General features: G+C 44.4%; 1 protein-coding gene across 3 annotated transcripts in view; it reads right to left on the bottom strand.

Annotated features, from left to right (window-relative positions):
- The window catches only part of XRCC6 (X-ray repair cross complementing 6), a 57,726-nt gene extending 54,476 nt beyond the window's left edge, over nt 1–3,250 (bottom strand). The window contains exons 1-3 of one of the 3 annotated variants that reach the window (XM_058308833.2): nt 3,020–3,226; nt 804–1,042; nt 44–197 (exon numbers count right to left, since the gene is read on the bottom strand). The gene's annotated coding sequence lies outside the window, so the exon portion shown is untranslated. Of the gene's footprint in view, nt 1–43; nt 198–803; nt 1,043–3,019 lie in introns of all 3 variants that reach the window. The other 2 variants (XM_058308834.2, XM_058308835.2) reach the window with 2 other exon arrangements.
- Nucleotides 3,251–18,109: the final 14,859 nt, after the last annotated feature.

Here is an 18,109-nt window from a genome sequence, read left to right as displayed (position 1 = left end):
CAGTTTCAGCTTGTCTCTATAAAGTGGGGGAAATGGTACCTACCTCACAGGGTGGCTGTGAAGAGTGCAGTAAATGTCAGGCTAAGAGGGCAGCCTCCTTCCCACAGCCCTGCTGTGGAGCCCGGCGAGCAGCCTGTGGAGAGGCCCAGCCCGTCAGCTTAGGAGGCAAGGTGCTGCGCACACACATCGGTCTGCTTCTGAGGAAAAGAGCAGGAAACGCGCCTCAGACTTGTGAATCATGGAGCGTCAACCCCACCAACACGGGGTGCCCATGCTGTGGGAGACGCTGGCCTCTGCGAGGGGTGCCAAGGTGGACAGGGCCAACGAGGCCCCTGCCCGGGGAGGCTGGGAGACAAGAGTAGGCAAGTTAGGTGATTTCATGCGGTGACAGTGCAAGGAAGAAATAAAAGCAGGTGGCAGGATATTGTGGGCCGAGGAAATGTTCTGTAAGGAGAGGCTTCTCTGAGGGAGTATTTCAGCAGAGCCCTAAGTGACAAGAAAGTGAGCTGAGGGAAGAGCGCCTCAGGCAGAGGAAACAGCACGTGACAAGAACGCTGGAAGGACTAAAAGGAAGCCAGGCTGTTTGGAGCCTGAGAACAAAGGGCATGGAGGCTGGAGAGGCCAGTGGGGCCAGATGGTGCCAGGCCTGTAGGTCATGGGAAGCAGCTTAAGGTTTTAGCAGGACAATGACATGATCAGATTTGCTGCTGATCAGGGGGAGGGGCGGGCGGGTAGCAGCTGATAAACCAGGGAAGCGTAGTTGTCAGGCAAGAGGAGAAGTGCGTTTCACATCTGCTGGCTACCCAGATCTGTGAAGAAGCATGGAAAGGGACCATTTGGTTCCTGCCCTCCAGGAGCTTCGAGTGCAGGGGAGGGACAGAGCAGCTCCCATGAAATGTCCTTCTCAAGACAGGCTGAAGAGGTCGGTCAGAGGCAGGAGCTGGGGCCTGGAGCCACTGCCAGCTGCTCGCACTGCTTCCATCGGCTTTTACTGGGCTATTCCAGCTTTGATTTGGGGTATGCTTAGTTTTCTCTGTTCTTTCTAAAATGAAAATGAAAATTGTGTTGATTTTTTTGGTTATATGAGTATAAAGATTATATATATTTAGGAAATTTAAACAGCCAATAAAAGTACAAAAATGAAAGGGGAGAAAAATCACTTGAAATGTCATCATCCTACAAAAACAGTTAACATTTGGACGAACACCCTGCCACACGTTTCTGTGCACTTGAAGACATGCATGCTAGACATACTGCTTGGTAATTTGCTTTTCTCTCTCAGCCTGTAGTAAGGACCCGCACAACCCCAGCAAGGCAGAGGGAGAACCTTGGAGGGGGTGGGGGCGGGGGCAGGGGGTGAAGGTTGACAGAGAATGCTCTAAGAAGAGAACATTCCAGCTAAGCTGCCCGAAGCCTGAAGGAGCTGTTGGGTAGGCATGAGCTGCGATCACAGATGTGCGCGTGGAGGCAGGACCTGCTCTGGAGTGGGGATGATGAGGCAGGAGGATACAGCTGGCTGGTATGGGAGGTTAGACCCCCGTGACAGGGCTCTGGCCTTGGAGAGAGCACGGGGCTGTCACATCATTGAATGTGGTAAGCCCCTTGGCCACAGAGCCTGGGCTGCTTTGGAAGGAGCAAAGAGGGGTTCTGGGACTGGTTCTGATCCACAAGGTTGCCCGGGAGCCCAAAGTCTTCTGCAGAGACCTCTGGCCCTGTTTCCTCAGCCGGTGAGTGGTGGGCAAGGCCATGCTGCAGGGAGGGCGATGGGCAGCAGGGGGCGCTGTGGGCTCGTTTGCAAACTCAGGATTTGCCTTCTGCGCCCCAGACCTCCTGAGCCCACCCTCCTCCCCACACAAGGGTCCATGGGTAATATCTAAGCGTCTGGGCCTCACGTACCTCGGACCCATCTCAAATTTGCCCCTGACCTCAGCCCCCACACCCGCAGTGCCAGTGCCCGCGCCTAGGCTGCAGCCGGTTTCCATCTCCCCCAGGCCTTCGCTCTTGGCTCCGCTGGGACCCGTTCCCCACTCATCCCTCAGCTCTAAAGGCCCGGCCCAGCCTTTCCTCTACAAGCCTCCCCAACCTCTCCCCGCCTCAGAGTGGACCCACCCTCCTGTGGGTGCCTCCTGGGCACTGCCACCGACTAGACGCTCCTCAAGGGCAGGTCGGAGCGCCCGAGTGCCCAGCGCAGGCCAGCCAGCACAGGGCTGCAGAGGGCCTCGGGCCACCAGGGCAGCCCGCAAGGGCAGGGCGGGCACATCACCCCTGCGCCTGAACACAGCCTCGACTGCGAGACCTTGACCCCCGCCTGCTGTCTCCGGGCCTCCCAGCACGACCCTGCTCGCAGGGCCAGCCGCCCGCCCTGCCCCTCCTTGGCCTGCTGTGCCTCGGCCAGCCCACCGCCCCGGCTCTGGCTGTGGGCGTCCCAAGGGCGCCTGAACCACACCGGCAAGAGCCTCCACTGTCTCTGGAGGAGGTGTCTTTCAGCCTGTTGCTTTCAGTCCAGTGGGCTTGTTTACCATGAAGGAGTTCTAAGGGCTGCAGGCATTTTGAAAAGTGGAGAAGGAGCAGCCATTATCTCTCCTCTCCCTGCCCTTCCACGGGGGAAATTAGAACCAGTGACCAGGGCTGGTTTCGCGAACCCTCTTTAAGGACATCCCTTCCCTCTCGCCTCCATCTTCCGGCAGCCAGAGAGAATGGCAGCGTTGACAGACAAGGAACAGGCTCGGCATGGAGGGGCAGCCCGAGGCACAGCGTGGATGCACATCCCACTGCGCAGGGGAGGCCCAGAAGGCCACACTCGAGGGAGGGAAAGAAGGTTGACAGGCCCCTGTATTCCCTCCCCCTCACAACATGTTGACACTGGCCCTTCTACCAAGAGCTAGGAGCCAAGGACAGGCATGGGCTTTGGGGGAACAGAGCTGAGTGTGAATCCTGACTGCTGTGTGACCCTGGGAAATTCACTTCACCTCTCTGGTGTCAGGCCCTCCTTCTGGAAATGGACTATAAGAATACTCACCTCAGAAGGCTGTTGAGAGAAGTGAAACGTCCGAAGTGGGAGTTACACCACTGAAGCCAAACGGAAGCCACTAACCTCCAAACTTCAGCCACCTGCCTGGCCCAGGAGGGCCCAGGGTCTCCTTGCTGCGCAGTATCTGCCAGGCTGGGGTGTCAGGCCGTCTGTCTGCCTTCTGTCCTGGCTTCCGCTGGTGCTCTGGCCAGCCCTCCCCTCCCCCGGCTCTCCTCCCTCTCCCCAGGGCCTCCCGAAGGCACCATCCCCAGGCCCCGTTGCCAGGGCTGAGCTCGCTCTTAAAGGGACAGACTGGTGGCCACACAAGAGCTCCCCCGCCCTCCCCCCGGTCCTCCTGGGCCTCAGGACAGTCTCCATCTCGGTTTCAGCGGCCTCCTCAGCAGCGAGAATTCAGGGACAGACTGCGTGAAAGTGTTCGAGAGGGACAAGTTCACCACAAGTCCAAGGCGCTGGTGTGCTGCAGCGGGGACAAGGGAGTTTACCTTTGTCTTCAGAAAGGTTCTTCCCCCCCACAGGAGACAAAACGCGTCCCAGAGCTGCCAGGGGCCCGTGCGCGGGGCCAGGAACCAGCATTTAGCTGGCTCCCTGGGCATCCTCCAGCAATGGAAGAGCCAGGGGTTCTGAGGCACTCGATGCCCAAGCTGGGCAGTTCAGCCCTGTCCCAAGTCACTAGACCAGGTGGGCCTGGGAGGGGCCCTGGCCAGCCGGGCCTGACTCACAGACACCACAGCGTGGCAGAGAGCGCTGGCTTCTCAGTCCCAGAGATTGGAGCGCAAAACCCGTTGGTTTGCTGTCTGCACCCAACAGAAGATGCAAAAGCTCCTTGAGGGCAGGGCCTCTATTGTGTTCCCTGCAGTTTTCCCTGGACCCAAAACAGTGTCTGGCACATGTAACATTTAACATTTGTTAAACGAACCAACCAAACTCTGTCTCAGGGCCAGGAAATGAAGAGGGATTTTCTCCTTTTGCCTCAGACTCCAGGATGGTTCCTCGGCCCAGGTCCTGTCAGATTCTGACTGCTCTTGTCTTTATTAAAAATCCGGACATTTTGTTCTTGTGGGTTTTTTGCATTAATTGTGATTCTTTAAAATAGTGTGTTAAAATACTATTTGTGGAGGGAGGGGCAAGATGGCGGCAGAATAAAGACCCCAGAGAGTCGGCTCATCCTGCCGGGCAGTTAGTAATCTCCCCCAGAGTGTGTCAAGCACCTGTCTGGGGGCCCGGGAGACCAGAAGAGCATCCCGCAACATCCTCGGAAGAACAGAGGGAGGAGACTGTCTGTCTGCAGAGAAGAGGCCTGAGTAGGGCGCTCTTGCAGACAAAGCCAGTGCCCACGCCCAGCGGGCTATATGGCCGGCGCCGACTTGTGCTGCTGGTTAGTAAATTTGACTGGCTAAAGTCCAGTCCTAAGAACAGCTGAATTCTGACCCTGCCCAAGTCAGAAAGAGGCCAGAAGCCTCCATTTTAACTCCATTCCCAGCAGGAGGGGAAGCGGGGCTTATTGAAAATCACAGTGACAGTAGAGAGCTGCTGTTTTCCACCCAGGTCGAATTGCTGCCCTCGCCTGAGCTCCAGCCCTGCCTCTGGCAGGAGGGAAGCTGGAGGGACCTGCCCCAGCCTCTCTGGGCAACTGTAGTTGCTTTCAGCCCACACAGACTAGATTATGGGACACCCGTGTGGCTCCACCCGTGCCCCAAATAGGACAGGACTGGGGGCGGTGTTGCCTCAACCTCTCTGCACAGCTGCAGTCACTTTCGGCCTGCCAGCCGGGATTGTGTGCACACGAGTGGCTCCATCCCAGCCCCTGGCAGGGGGGAAGGGGAGCCGGGGTGTCATCAGTCTATCTGGGCAACTGCGGTCAGTTCTGACCCACACGGCGTAGTTTACTGCCCACACCTGGGGCTCCTTTCCCCCCACCCCACCCCCAGGCATGAGGAAGGGACATGGGGCTTCTCTTCAGGCCACTGCAGATGGTCTTGGCCTGCACAGCTTGGATTAGTGCGTGTGGCTGCAGCTCCTGGCAGGGGAAAGGTGGGAGACGTTTCATCGGTTCCCGGGGCAACATGGACAGCCTCAGTGTCCACAGGTTCCAGTACCAGCCACATCTTCAGCTCCTCCTCCACAGCCAGCAAGGGAGAAAGGGCAAGAAACAGATGACAAAGAGCTGAAAAAAAACTCAGTTGGCACAATCCACTATATAATTCCAAATTCAGTTGAACCAAGTATCTAAGAGGGGCTGTAGCACAAAGCAAATCAAATAAAAATGCCTAGACTAAAGAGAGAAACTGAGCCCTGAATAAATACATCAAGTAAATAAAATGCTGAGACCCCAACAAAAAATTACAAGCCATTCCAAGAAACAGGAAGACATGACCCAAAGATACAAGCCAAGACTCCACATGACATAAAGGAGTTAAGACAACTAATCATAGATGTTCAAATCTCCTTAATAAATTTATTGAGATGGCTAAAGAGATTACAGATATTAAGAAGACACTAGGGGGAAGTGGATGTGGCTGAGGTGACTGGGCTCCCGTCTACCAAATGGGAGGTCACTGGTTCGGATCCCAGTGCCTCCTAAAGAAGACAGGGAGGTAAGCAGATTTGGCTCAACTGATAGGGCGTCTGCCTACCATATAGGAGGTCCAGGGTTCAAACCCAGGGCCTCCTGACCCATGTGATGAGCTGGCCCACATGCAGTGCTGATGCATGCAAGGAGTGCTGTGTCATGCAAGGGTGTTCTCCATGTAGGGGAGCCCCACACGCAAGGAGTGCGTCCCACAAGGAGTGCGCCCCGCAAGGAGAGCTGCCCCATGTGAGAAAAGCACAGCCTGCCCAGGAGTGGCACCGCACACACAGAGAGCTGACACAGCAAGATGACGCAACAAAAAGAGACACAGATTCCCAGTGCCACTGACAAGAATGCAAGCGGACACAGAAGAACACACAGAGAATGGAAACAGAGCAGACAACAGGGGCGAGGGAGAGAAATAAATCTAAAAAAAAGAAGACAGGGCTGGCGTGACAGGAAGGTGAGGTGAGATGATGCAACAAGATGATGCAACAAGAGATGTGGTAAGAGGGAAGCAGATTTGGCCCAACAGATAGGGCGTCTGCCTACCACATGGGAGGTCACCACCCTGCCTCCTGACCGGTGTGGTGAGCTGGCCCACGCACAGTGCTGATGTGCACAAGGAGTGCCATGCCACATGGGTGTCCCCTGCGTAGGGGAGCCCCACACGCAAGGAGTGCGCCCCACAAGGAGAGCCACCCAACGTGATAAAGTGCAACCTGCCCAGGAATGGTGCCACACACAGCTGATGCAGCAAGATGATCCAACAACAACAAAAAAAAGGAGACACAGATTCCAGGTGCCGCTGAGAAGAATACAAGTGGACACAGAAGAACACACAGCGAATGGACACAGAGAGCAGACAACTGGGGGTGGGGACGGCGGGAAAGGGAATAAATAAAAAATAAATATTTTAAAAAAAGAGAGACGTGGGAAGGTAAAACAGAATGAGAGACACAACAAAGCAGGGAGCAGAGGTGGCTCAAGTGATTAGACACCTTCCCACATCGGAGGCCACAGGTTTGGCTCCCGGTGCCTCCTAAAATAAAAAGAAGACAAATAGACAAAGCAAGTGAAAAACAACAAGGGGGTGGAGAGAAATAAATGAAATAAATCTTAAAAAAAAAAAAAAGACCCTAGGTGAGCACAAAGAATTTGAAAGCATACATAGAAAAAATAGCAGATCTTATTGGAATGAAAGGCACAATAAAAGAAATATAAAATGAACCAGAAATATGCTAAGTGGAAGAAACTAGACAAAAGGTACTACATATTGTTTGACTTCATCTATACAAAATACAAATAAATTAGAAAGATGGAAACAGAATAGCAGCGAAGTATGGCAGGGGAAGCATAGAGAGATTAAGGTGATTATTAAGAGAGTGTTTTCAGGAAGTGGACTTGGCCCAGTGGTTAGGCGTCCGTCTACCACATGGGAGGTCCATGGTTCAAACGCTGGGCCTCCTTGACCCGTGTGGAGCTGGCCCATGCGCAGTGCTGATGCGCTCAAGGAGTGCCGTGCCATGCAGGGGTGTCCCCCACATAGGGGAGCCCCACGCGCAAGGAGTGCGCCCTGTAAGGAGAGCTGCCCAGCGCGAAAGAAAGTGCAGCCTGCCCAGGAATGGTGCCACACACACAGAACTGACACAGCAAGATGATGCAACAAAAGAAACACAGATTCCCATGCCGCTGACAACAACAGAAGCGGACAAAAGAACATGCGGTAAATGAACACAGAGAACAGACAACTGGGGCGAGGGGAGAAAAGGGGAGAGAAATAAATAAAAAATAAATCTAAAAAAAAAAAAGCTTGGCAGAAAAGTATTTTTAAAAAATTGAATACAGTTTCCCTTTAAAAAAATAAGCATTTTGTTTCACTGTTTCAGTTTATTATTATTATTATTATTGGAATAATGAAAATGCTCTAATAATTACTGAAGTGATGAATGCGCAACTGTGATTATACCAAATACCATTGGTTGTACACTTTGGCTTGATTGTATACTTTGGATAGACTGTATGTTTTATTAATATGTGTCAATAAAATTGATTAAAACTACACTGGAGGCATATGACAGTTTGAAGAGGCAGAAAAATGGATCAGTAAGCTTGAAAACAGGGGCCTCTGAAAGCGAGCAAACAAAAGGAAAAAGAATGGAGAAAATTGATCTGGGTCTCAGGAAGCTAAATTATGGCAAGACACATGCAAATATGTGTGTCAGGGGTGTCCCAGAAGAAGAGAAGAGAAAAGGGACAGAACGAATATTTGAGGAAATAAAGGTAGAACATTTTCCAACCCTATTGAAGGACATAGCTATCTGTATCCAAGCAACACAATGTACTCCCATCCGAATAAATTCAAATAGACCTACTCTGAGACACATACTAATCAGAATGTCAAAGGCCTAAGATAAAGAGAGAATTCTGAAAGCAATAGGAGAAAAGCAATTCATCACATACAAGGATTACCCAATAAGATTAAGTGCTGATTTCTCATCAAAAACCATGGAGGCAAGAAGGCAATTGTATGATATATTTAAGATACTGAAAGAAAAAAACTGCCAGCTAAGAATCTTTTATCTGATTTTATAAAAACTAAGGGGGAGTTTAGAATATTCACAAATAAACAGAAACTGAGAGAGTTGTAACCAAGAGACCAGCTATGCAGGAAAAACTAAAGGGAGTTCTACAGTCTGAAAGACAGGAGAGAGAGGCTTGGAAGGGAGTCTAGAAATGAAGATTATATCAGTAAAAGTAACTAAAAATGTGAAAAGAGTGATGAAAATAAGATAAGATAGATAAAACCCAAAGGTCAAAATGGGTGAAGTAAGAACTGCCTTTATAGTAATAACATCGAATGGTAATGGATTAAACTCCCCACTTAAAAGCCTGGAAAAGATATCCCACACACACAGTAGCAAAACAATAAAAAGCTGGAGCAGGTATATTCCTATCAGATGAAATAGACATTAAAATTAAAAGCAGGGAAGCAGATGTGGCTCAACCAGTTGAGCACCCACATACCACATGGGAGGTCGCAGGTTTGGTTTCTGGTGCCTCCTAAAGAAGATGAGCAGACACCACACCTGCAGCAAGGAACTAGATGCCACACCTGCCACAACAAGCTAGATGCCCACACTTGCTGCAATGAGCAGATGTCTAAATGAGCAGATGCCACAAGCCAGCAGACTCTGCAGTCCACAAGGAGTGGATGTGGCTCAGGCCACGGGGCACTCACCTCCCATGTGGGAGGTCCCAGGTTCAGTTCCCGGTACCTCCTGGAGAAGGCAAATAAACAATAAGCAGACAGACAACAGAACCACCTGGGGGAGGGGGAGATAAATTTTTTAAAATAACAGAAGTATATAAATAAATCTTTTTTAAAAAATTAACAGCAAAGCTGTTGTTAGAGACAAGGAAGGACATTATATATTAATAAAAGGGACAAATCACCTGGAAGATATAACAATCATAAATGTATGGGCATCTAACCAGGATGCCCCAGTTTACATGAGGCAAACACTGGCAAAACTGAAGGGAGAAACAGATGTCTCTACAATAATAGTTGGAGACTTCAAGACACCTCTCTCATCATTGGGCAGAACATCTAGGCAGAGGATCAATAAAGAAACAGAGAGCTTGAATATAAGATAAATGAACTAAGCCTAATAGACATTTACAGAACATCTCAGTCCCAGAACAGCAGAATATGCATTCTTCTTAAGTATTCATGGATCTTTCTCCAGGATAGATCATATGTTGGGTCACAAAACAGATCTCGATAAATAAAAAAGATCGAAATTATGCAAAGGACTTTATCTGATCATAATGGAATAAGATGGAAATCAAAAACAGGTAGAAAAAGGCAAAATTCACAAATATATGGAGATTAAACAACATGCTTAAATAACCAATGGATCAAAGAAGAAATTTCAAGAGAAATGAGTAAATATCTTGAGATGAACTAAAACCAGAATGCAACATATCAGAATCTATGGGATGCAGTGAAGGCAGTGCTGAGAGGGAAATTTATGGCCCTCAATGCGTCATTTAAAAAAAAGAGCTAAAATCAATGACCTAACTATATAGCTGGAGGAGCTAGAAAATGAACAGCAAATTATTCCCAAAGCAAGCAGAAGGAAAGATATAACAAAGATCAGAGCAGAAAGATATGAAATTGAGAACAAAAAAGCAGTACAGAGATTTAACAAAACCAAATATTGGTTCTTTGAGGAGATCAACAAAATTGACAAGCCCATAGATAAACTGACAAAGAAAAAGAAAGAGAAGATGCAAATAAAGTCAGAAATGAAAATGAGGACATTACTACTGACCCCACAGAAATAAAAGAGATAATAAAAGAATACTATGGAGATTTCCAAGGAGATAGCGGATTAGAGAGACACAGGACTCAGTTCTGTCCCAGAAAAATAGTTAGAGGACAGGCAGAAATGGCCTGGAAAAAAATGTTCTAGGGTTTAGGACACCAGGGGAAGGCTGGACACCACTCAGAAGAGAGATGGAGCCTAGGGCTGATTCAGATTTTTCCTAAAAATTGAAGAGGAGGGAAAATTGCCCAGCACATTTTATGAAGCCAACATCACCCTAATACAAAAGCCAGATAAAGACACTATAAGAAAAGAAAATTACAACCAATCTCTCTAATAAACATAGATGCAAAAAATTCTCAACAAAATACTTGCAAATCAAATCCAACATCATATCAAAAGACTTATACATCACAACCAAGTAGGATTTATTCCTGGTATGCAAAGCTAGGTCAATATAAGAAAATCAATCAATGTGATAAACCACATTAACAAATTGAAGGGGAAAAAATGACACAATCATCTCGATCGACACAGAAAAGGCATTCAACAAAATCCAGCATTCTTTCTTGACAAAAATTCTTCAAATATAGGAATGAAAGGAAAATTCCTCAATATAATAATAGACATATATGAAAAACCCATAGCCAACATCATACTCAATGGGGAAGAGTTGAAAGCTTTCTCTCTAAGATCAGAAACAAGACAAGGATGCCCACCATCACCCTGGTTATTCAACATTGTACTAGAAGTTCTAACTAGAGCAATTAGACAAGAAAAAAAAATTTAATGGAAAAAGAGGAAGTAAAATTCTCACAATTTGCAGATGACATCATCCTATATTTAGAAAATTCTGAAATGTCTACAACAAAGCTACTTGAGCTAATAAATGAGTTCAGCAAAGTGGCAGAACAGAAGATCAACATGCAAAAATCAGTAAATATTTTTGTATACCAGTATTGAATAATCTGAGGAGGAAATTAGGGGGAAAAATTCATTTACATTAGCAACAAAGAGACTCAGATACCTAGGAACCAATTAACCAAAGACGTACAGGGCCTATGTGCAGAAAAACAATATTAAAAGAAATCAATGAGGGAAGCGGACATGGCTCAACTGATAGAGCATCCATCTACCATATAGAGGGTCCAGGGTTTGATCCCCAGGGCCTCCTGACCCGTGTAGTAAGCTGGCCCACTCACAGTGCTGCTGTGTGCAAGGAGTGCCATGCCATGCAGGGGTGCCCCCGCATAGGGGTGCCCCACGTGCAAGGACTGCACCCCATAAAGAGAGCTGTGCCACATGAAAAAAGTGCAGCCCAACCAGGAGTGGCGCCACACATACGGAGAGCTGACACAGCAAGATGACACAACAACAAAAAAAGATGCAGTTTCTCAGTGCTGCCGGATAATACAAGCAGATACAAAAGAACACACAACAAATGGACACAGAGAACAGACAATGGGGGAGAAGAGGAGAGAAATAAGTAACAAATCTTTAAAAAGAAATCAATGAAAACTTAAATAAATGGAAAGACATTCTGTGTTCATGGATCAGAAGACTAAATAGTGGAAGATGTCAATCCCACTCAAACTGATTTCTAGGTCCAATGCAATACCAATCAAAATTCCAACAACCTACTTACAGAAATAGAAAAGGCAATTACAAAATTCATTTGGAAGGAAAAGTGCACCTGAATAGCCAAAAGCATTCTAAAAAAGATCGACACGGGAAGAATTTCACTGTCTGACCTTGAAATATATTACAAAGCTACAGTGGTCAAAGCAGCATGGTACTGGCATAAAGGTAGACACATTTATCAGTGGAATGGAATTGAGAGTCCAGAAATAAATCCTCACCATTATGATCAACTGCTTTTCAACAAACCTGCCAAGTCCTTGTTAACAGGACAAAACAGTCTTTTCAACAAATGGTGCTTGGACAACTGTGTATCCATAGACCAAAGACTGATAGAGGACCCCTATCTCACTCCTATACAAGAATCAACACAAAATGGATCAAAGACCTAAATATAAAAGCCAGGACCATAAAATTACCAAAAGAAAATGTAGGGAAACATCTAAAGACCTTGTGGTAGTTAGTGGTTTCTTGGACCTTACACCCGAAGCATGAGCAACAAAAGAAAACATAGATAAATGGAACCTCCTCAAAATTAAACACTTTGCACCTCACAGGACTTTGTCAAAAGGGTGAGAAGGCACCTGATATAATGGGAGAAAATATTTGAAAATCACATATCCGATAAGGGTTTTTTTTTTTAAAGATGTACTTTTTATTTATTTCTCTCCCCTTCCCCCTACCTCCCCAGTTGTCTGCTCTCTGTGTCCATTTGCTGCATGTTCTTCTGTGACCGCCTCTGTCCTTATCAGCAGCACCGGAAATCTGTGTTGCTTTTTGTTGCGTCATCTTGCTGTGTCAGCTCTCCGTGTGTGTGGCGCCATTCTTGGGCAGGCTGCACTTTCTTTTGCACCGGGCAGCTCTCCTTACGGGGTGCACTCCTTGTGCTTGGGGCTCCCCTACATGGGGACACCCTGCGTGGCACGGCACTTCTTGCGCGCATCAGCACTGCACATGGGCCAGCTCCACACGGGTCAAGGAGGCTTGGGGTTTGAACCACAGACCTCCCATGTGGTAGGTGGATGCCCTAACCATTGGGCCAAGTCCGCTTCCCCGATAAGGGTTTAATATCCATGATATATAAAGAAATGTGACAACTCAACAATAAAAAGACAAATGACCCAATTTTTAAAATGGGCAATAGAATTGAATAGACAATTGTTCAAAGAAGAAATAGAAATGGCAAAAAAGCACATGAAAAAATGTTCAACATCACTCATGATTAGGGAAATGCAAATCAAAACTACAATTTCACATCTATCAGTATGACCACTATTAAAAAGACGAAGAACTACAAGAGCAGGAGAGGATATAGAGAGATAGGAAGACTTATTTATTGCTGGTGGGAATGCAGAATAGTACAGCCACTGTGGAGGACTGTTTAGCAGTTCCTAAAGAAGCTGGATATACATTTGCCACATGACCCTTCAATACCACTAGTGGGTATATACCCAGAAGAACTGAGAGCAGTGACATGAATAGACATCTGCACACCGATGTTCTTAGCAGTATTATTCATGATTGCCAAAGCATGGAAACAACCCAGGTGTCCAACAACCAATAAATGGATAAACAAATTGTGGTATATACACATGATGGAATATTATGCAGCTGTAAGAAATGAAGTTGGGAAGCATATGACAACATAGATGAACCTGGAGGATAGTATGTTGAATAAAGCAAGCCAGACACAAAAGGACAAATACTGTATGATTGCACTAATGAACTAAATATATTGTAGAAACTCATGGAGTTAAAAATTAGAATATAGCTCATCAGAAAATAGAATGAGATTAGAGCATGGAAAGCTAAGGATTAATCTGTGCAGAACTGGTAAACAGGTTGCTTGTTAATCTTTGGAAATGAAAAGAAAAGTGAAAGCACAACACAGTGTTTGTAACTAGCAGTGCTATTTTACAGGTATGACTGTGGTTGAAAGGGAATGTCTCAGGTCATGTTTATTACTAGAAGGAAAGCTAATAAATGTAACATGGGAGTGTATTGCATAGAGAAACCTCATGTGACATGAATATGGGTAATATTGCATATATATGACTGGTTTTCTTTGAAACTGAACAAATGTATGTTAGTGTTACAAGATGTTAATAACAGGCAAAAATACAACCAAACTATGGACAATAGTATATAATAATATATTAATAATCTTCCAGTAGAGGTTGAAAAAAAAGGAAATACACTAAGGGAAAGAAACCGATACAGGTATTATATATTGCTTGACTCCACCAATAAAAAATACAAATACAAATAAACTACAGAGACAGAAACAGAATAGCAGCTATGTACAGCAGGGGAAGCATAGAGAGATTGAGGAGGGATGAGTTTTTGTTTGTTTGTCTGAGTTTTTTTGTTTATTATTATTATTAGAATAATGATAATACTCTATTAATGATTGAATTGATGAATGCACAACTATGTGATTATATCAAATACCATTGATTGTACACTTTGGATGGAATGTATGTTTTATTCACATGTATCAATAAAATTGATTTTTTAAAAAGAGGATACTATGAACAACTGCAACCAACAAACTAGACAAATGTAGATGAAATGGATAAATTCCTAGGAACATACGAACAACCTACACTGACCTAGAAGAAATAAAGGACCTCAAAAAAACAATCACAAGGAAAGAGATCAAAAACAGTCATCAAACAACTCCCCAAAATGAAAAGCCCTGTACCGGATGGCTTCACAAATGAATTCTACCAAGTATTCAAAGAAGGTTTTTTTTCCCAAAGTATATTTAATACCAATCTTACTCAAACTCTTCCAAAAAATTGAACAGGAGGGAACACTACCAAACTCATTCTATCAAGCCAATATCACCTTATTGCCAAAGCCAGATAAAGATATTACAAAAAAAAGAAAATTACAAACCCATTTCCCTAATGAATCTGAATGCAAAATTCCTCAACAAAACACTCACTAAGCAAATCCAACTACACATTATAAGAATTATTCATCATAATCAAGTGGGTTTTATACCAGACATGCAAGGGTGGTTCAACACAAGAAAATCAAGCAGTGTAATACATCAATTAATAAATCAAATAAGAAAAATCACATGATTATCTTGAGTCCCACAGAAAAGGCATTTGACAAAATACAGCATCCTTTTTTGATTAAAATACTCCAAAAGATAGGAATTAAGGAAAACTCTCTCAACATGATGAAGGGCATATTTGAAAAACCTACAGCTAACATTGTACTCAATGAGGAAAGACTGAAAGCTTTCCCGTCAAGATTGGAAACTAGGCAAGGATGCCCACTGTCACCACTGTTGTTCAATGTAGTGCTAGAGGCTCTAGCTAGAACAATCAAGCAAGAAAAAGAAATAAAAGCGTCCCAACTGGAAAGGAAGAAGTAAAACTTTCACTATCCACAGATGATATGATCCTATATATAGAAAGTCCTGAAAAATCTACAACAAGGCTAACTAGAGCTAATAAACAAATTCAGAAATTGTAACAGGCTACAAGAGTAATAAGCAAAAATCAGTAGTGTTTCTATATCCTAGTAATGAACAACATGAGGAGGAAGTCAGGAAAATAATTCCATTGACAGGAGCAACTAAAATAATCAAATATTTAGGAATAAACTAAACCAAGGATGTAAAGCACTTGTTTTCAGAAAACTACAATGCATTGCTACAAGAGATCAAAGAAGATATAAATAAATGGAAGAACATTCTGTGTTCATGGATGGGAAGACTAAATATCGTTGCGATGTCAATTCTACCCAAATTGATAAACAGATTCAATACAATCCCAATAAAAATCCAAACAGCCTTTTAAAAAGAAATGGAAAACCCAATTATCAAATTTATTTGGAAGGGTAAGGGGCCCCTAGTAGCCAGAAACATCTTAAAAAGGAAGAACGAAATTGGAGGGCTCTCACTTCTGGACTTTAAATCATATTACCCAGCTACAGGGAGGAAAACAGCATGGTAATGGCATAAAGATAGACACATAGACCAAGAGAACTGAAATGATGGTTCAGAAACAGACCCTCACATCTACGGTCAAGTGACTTTTGACAAGGCTGTCAAGCCCACCCAGCTCGAGCAGAACGGTCTGGGAGACTGGATATCCATATCCATATCCAAAAGAATGAAAGAGGACCCCTATCTCACACCTTATACAAAATTCACTCAAAATGAATCAAAGACCTGAATATAAAAGCTAAACCCATAAAACTCCTAAGACAAAATGTAGGGAAACATCTTCAAGACCTTGTGGTAGGTGGTAGTTTCTTTTTTTTTTTTTAAACCAATCAATTTTATTGATACATATTAATAAAGCATACAGTTCATCCAAAGTGTACAATCAATGGTATTTGGTATAATCACATAGTTGTGCACTCATCACTTCAATCATTATTAAACACTATTAGAGCATTTTCATTATTTCAATAATAATACTAAGCAAAAAACAAACAGATGTCTTAAACCTTACACTGAAAGCATGAGCAATGAAAGAAAAAATGGCTAAATGGGACTGCCTCAGACTTAAATACTTTTGTCTTCAAAGGACTTTGTCACAATGGTGAAAAGGCAGCCCACACAATGTGAAAATATTTGGAAAACATATCTGATAAGGGTTTTATTTTATGCTACATAAGAGACCTTGCAACTCAGCAATAACAGGGCAAGCGATCTAATTTTTAAATGTGCAAAAGACCTTAAACAGACATTTCTCCAAAAAAGAAACACAAATGGTGAAAAAGCACATGAAAAAAAGTTCACTATCACTAAAAATTAGGGAAATACAAATCAAAACTACAATGAGATATCTCACACCTCATAGAATGGTCATTATTTAAAAAACGGAAAACAACAAGTGCTGGAAAGGATGTGGAAAAACAGGAACACTCCCCTGTTGGTGGGAGTGCAGAATGGTGCAGCCCATGTGGACAACAGTTTGGAGGGTCCTCGGGAAACTAAATATAGAACTGCCATATGATCTGGTAATCCCTCTGCTAGGAATATATCCAGAAGAACTGAAAACAGTGCCACAAACAGACCTTTGCACACCAATGTGCATAGCAGCGTTGTTCACAATTGCCAAAAGATGAAAACAACCCAAGTGTCCATTGACTGATGAACGGATAAACAAAATGTGGTAATGCATATGATGAATACTATGCTGCAGCAAGAAGAAATGAAATTGGGACACATGATAACATGGATGAACCTTGAAGATACTATGCTAAGTGAAATAAGCCAGACACAAGAGGACAAATATTGCATGGTCTCATCAGTATGAACTAAATACAAAGAATAAACACATGGAGTTAAAACCTAGAGTACAGGGAAGCAGATTTGGCTCAAAAGATAGAGCATCTGCCTACCACATGGGAGGTCCAGGGTTCAAACCCAGGGCCTCCTGATCCATGTGGTGAGCTGGCCCATGCACAGTGCTGCCATGTGCAAGGAGTGCCGTGCCATACAGGGGTGTCCCCCATGTAGGGGAATCCCACACGTGAGGAGTGTGCCCCGTAAGGAGAGCCACCCCATGTGAAAAAAGCGCAGCCTGCCCAGGAGTGGCACCATACACGGAGAGCTGAAGCAGCAAGATGACGCAGCAAAAAGAGACACAGATTTGCCATGCCACTGTCAAGAATACAAGCAGACACAGAAAAACACACAGCGAATGGACACAGAGAGCAAACAAGGGGGAGGGGGAAGGTGAGAGAAATAAAAATAAATAAATAAATAAAATCTAAAAAAAACACATTCTTAAAGAAAATAAAAAACACAAACAAAAAACCTAGAGTACAGTTTCCTAGGAGATAGGATGAGGGCTGAGAAGGGGTACTGATGCTTAATGTATGTAGAATTTTTTATTAGTTTGATGGTAAAAGTGTGGAAATGGATAGAGTTAATGGTAACATAATGGTGAATATAATTAACACTGCTGGTTTATAAAAGGATTGTGGCTGGAAAGGGTAGTTCGTGGACTTAATTGTCAATTGAAAGAAAGCTAGAGAATAATCTAGAGACTGAATAACACAGAGAACCCAGAGGTGGATGAGGATTGTGGCTAATAGTACAAATACAAGAATGTTCTATGATCTAGAACAAATGTACATCACTATTTCGAGGTGGTAAGAACATGGTGATGCACGGAAAAATACAACTAATGTAACTTATGGACTGTAGTTAACAGCAATATTGTAATATTCTTGCATCAATGTCAAAGAAGGTATTACATGAATGTTAAGGGTCAGTAATAGAAGGGTATGGGATTTTTTCTTTTGGACTAAGGAAAATATTCAAAACTTTACTGAGGTAATGACTGCACAACTCTGTGATGAAAGCGTGAGCCACTGAGTGCACACTTTGGATAAATCGTACAGCAGACGGGACTGTATAACCAACTGTGGTTACCAGTACAAACATGAGCGTGTTCTGTCATGAACGATAACAAATGTACAATACTAATACATGGTGTCAATAACAAGGGGTGTATGGGAAAATATTCCAAATGTGAGCTATGGACCATAGTTAGTGGTAAT

Source organism: Dasypus novemcinctus, chromosome 12 (assembly GCF_030445035.2).
Source record: "Dasypus novemcinctus isolate mDasNov1 chromosome 12, mDasNov1.1.hap2, whole genome shotgun sequence".
In the NCBI taxonomy this organism is placed as follows: Eukaryota; Metazoa; Chordata; class Mammalia; order Cingulata; family Dasypodidae; genus Dasypus; species Dasypus novemcinctus.
Note: the sequence above shows the minus strand (reverse complement) of the source record. Positions and strands in the feature narration are given on the sequence as shown.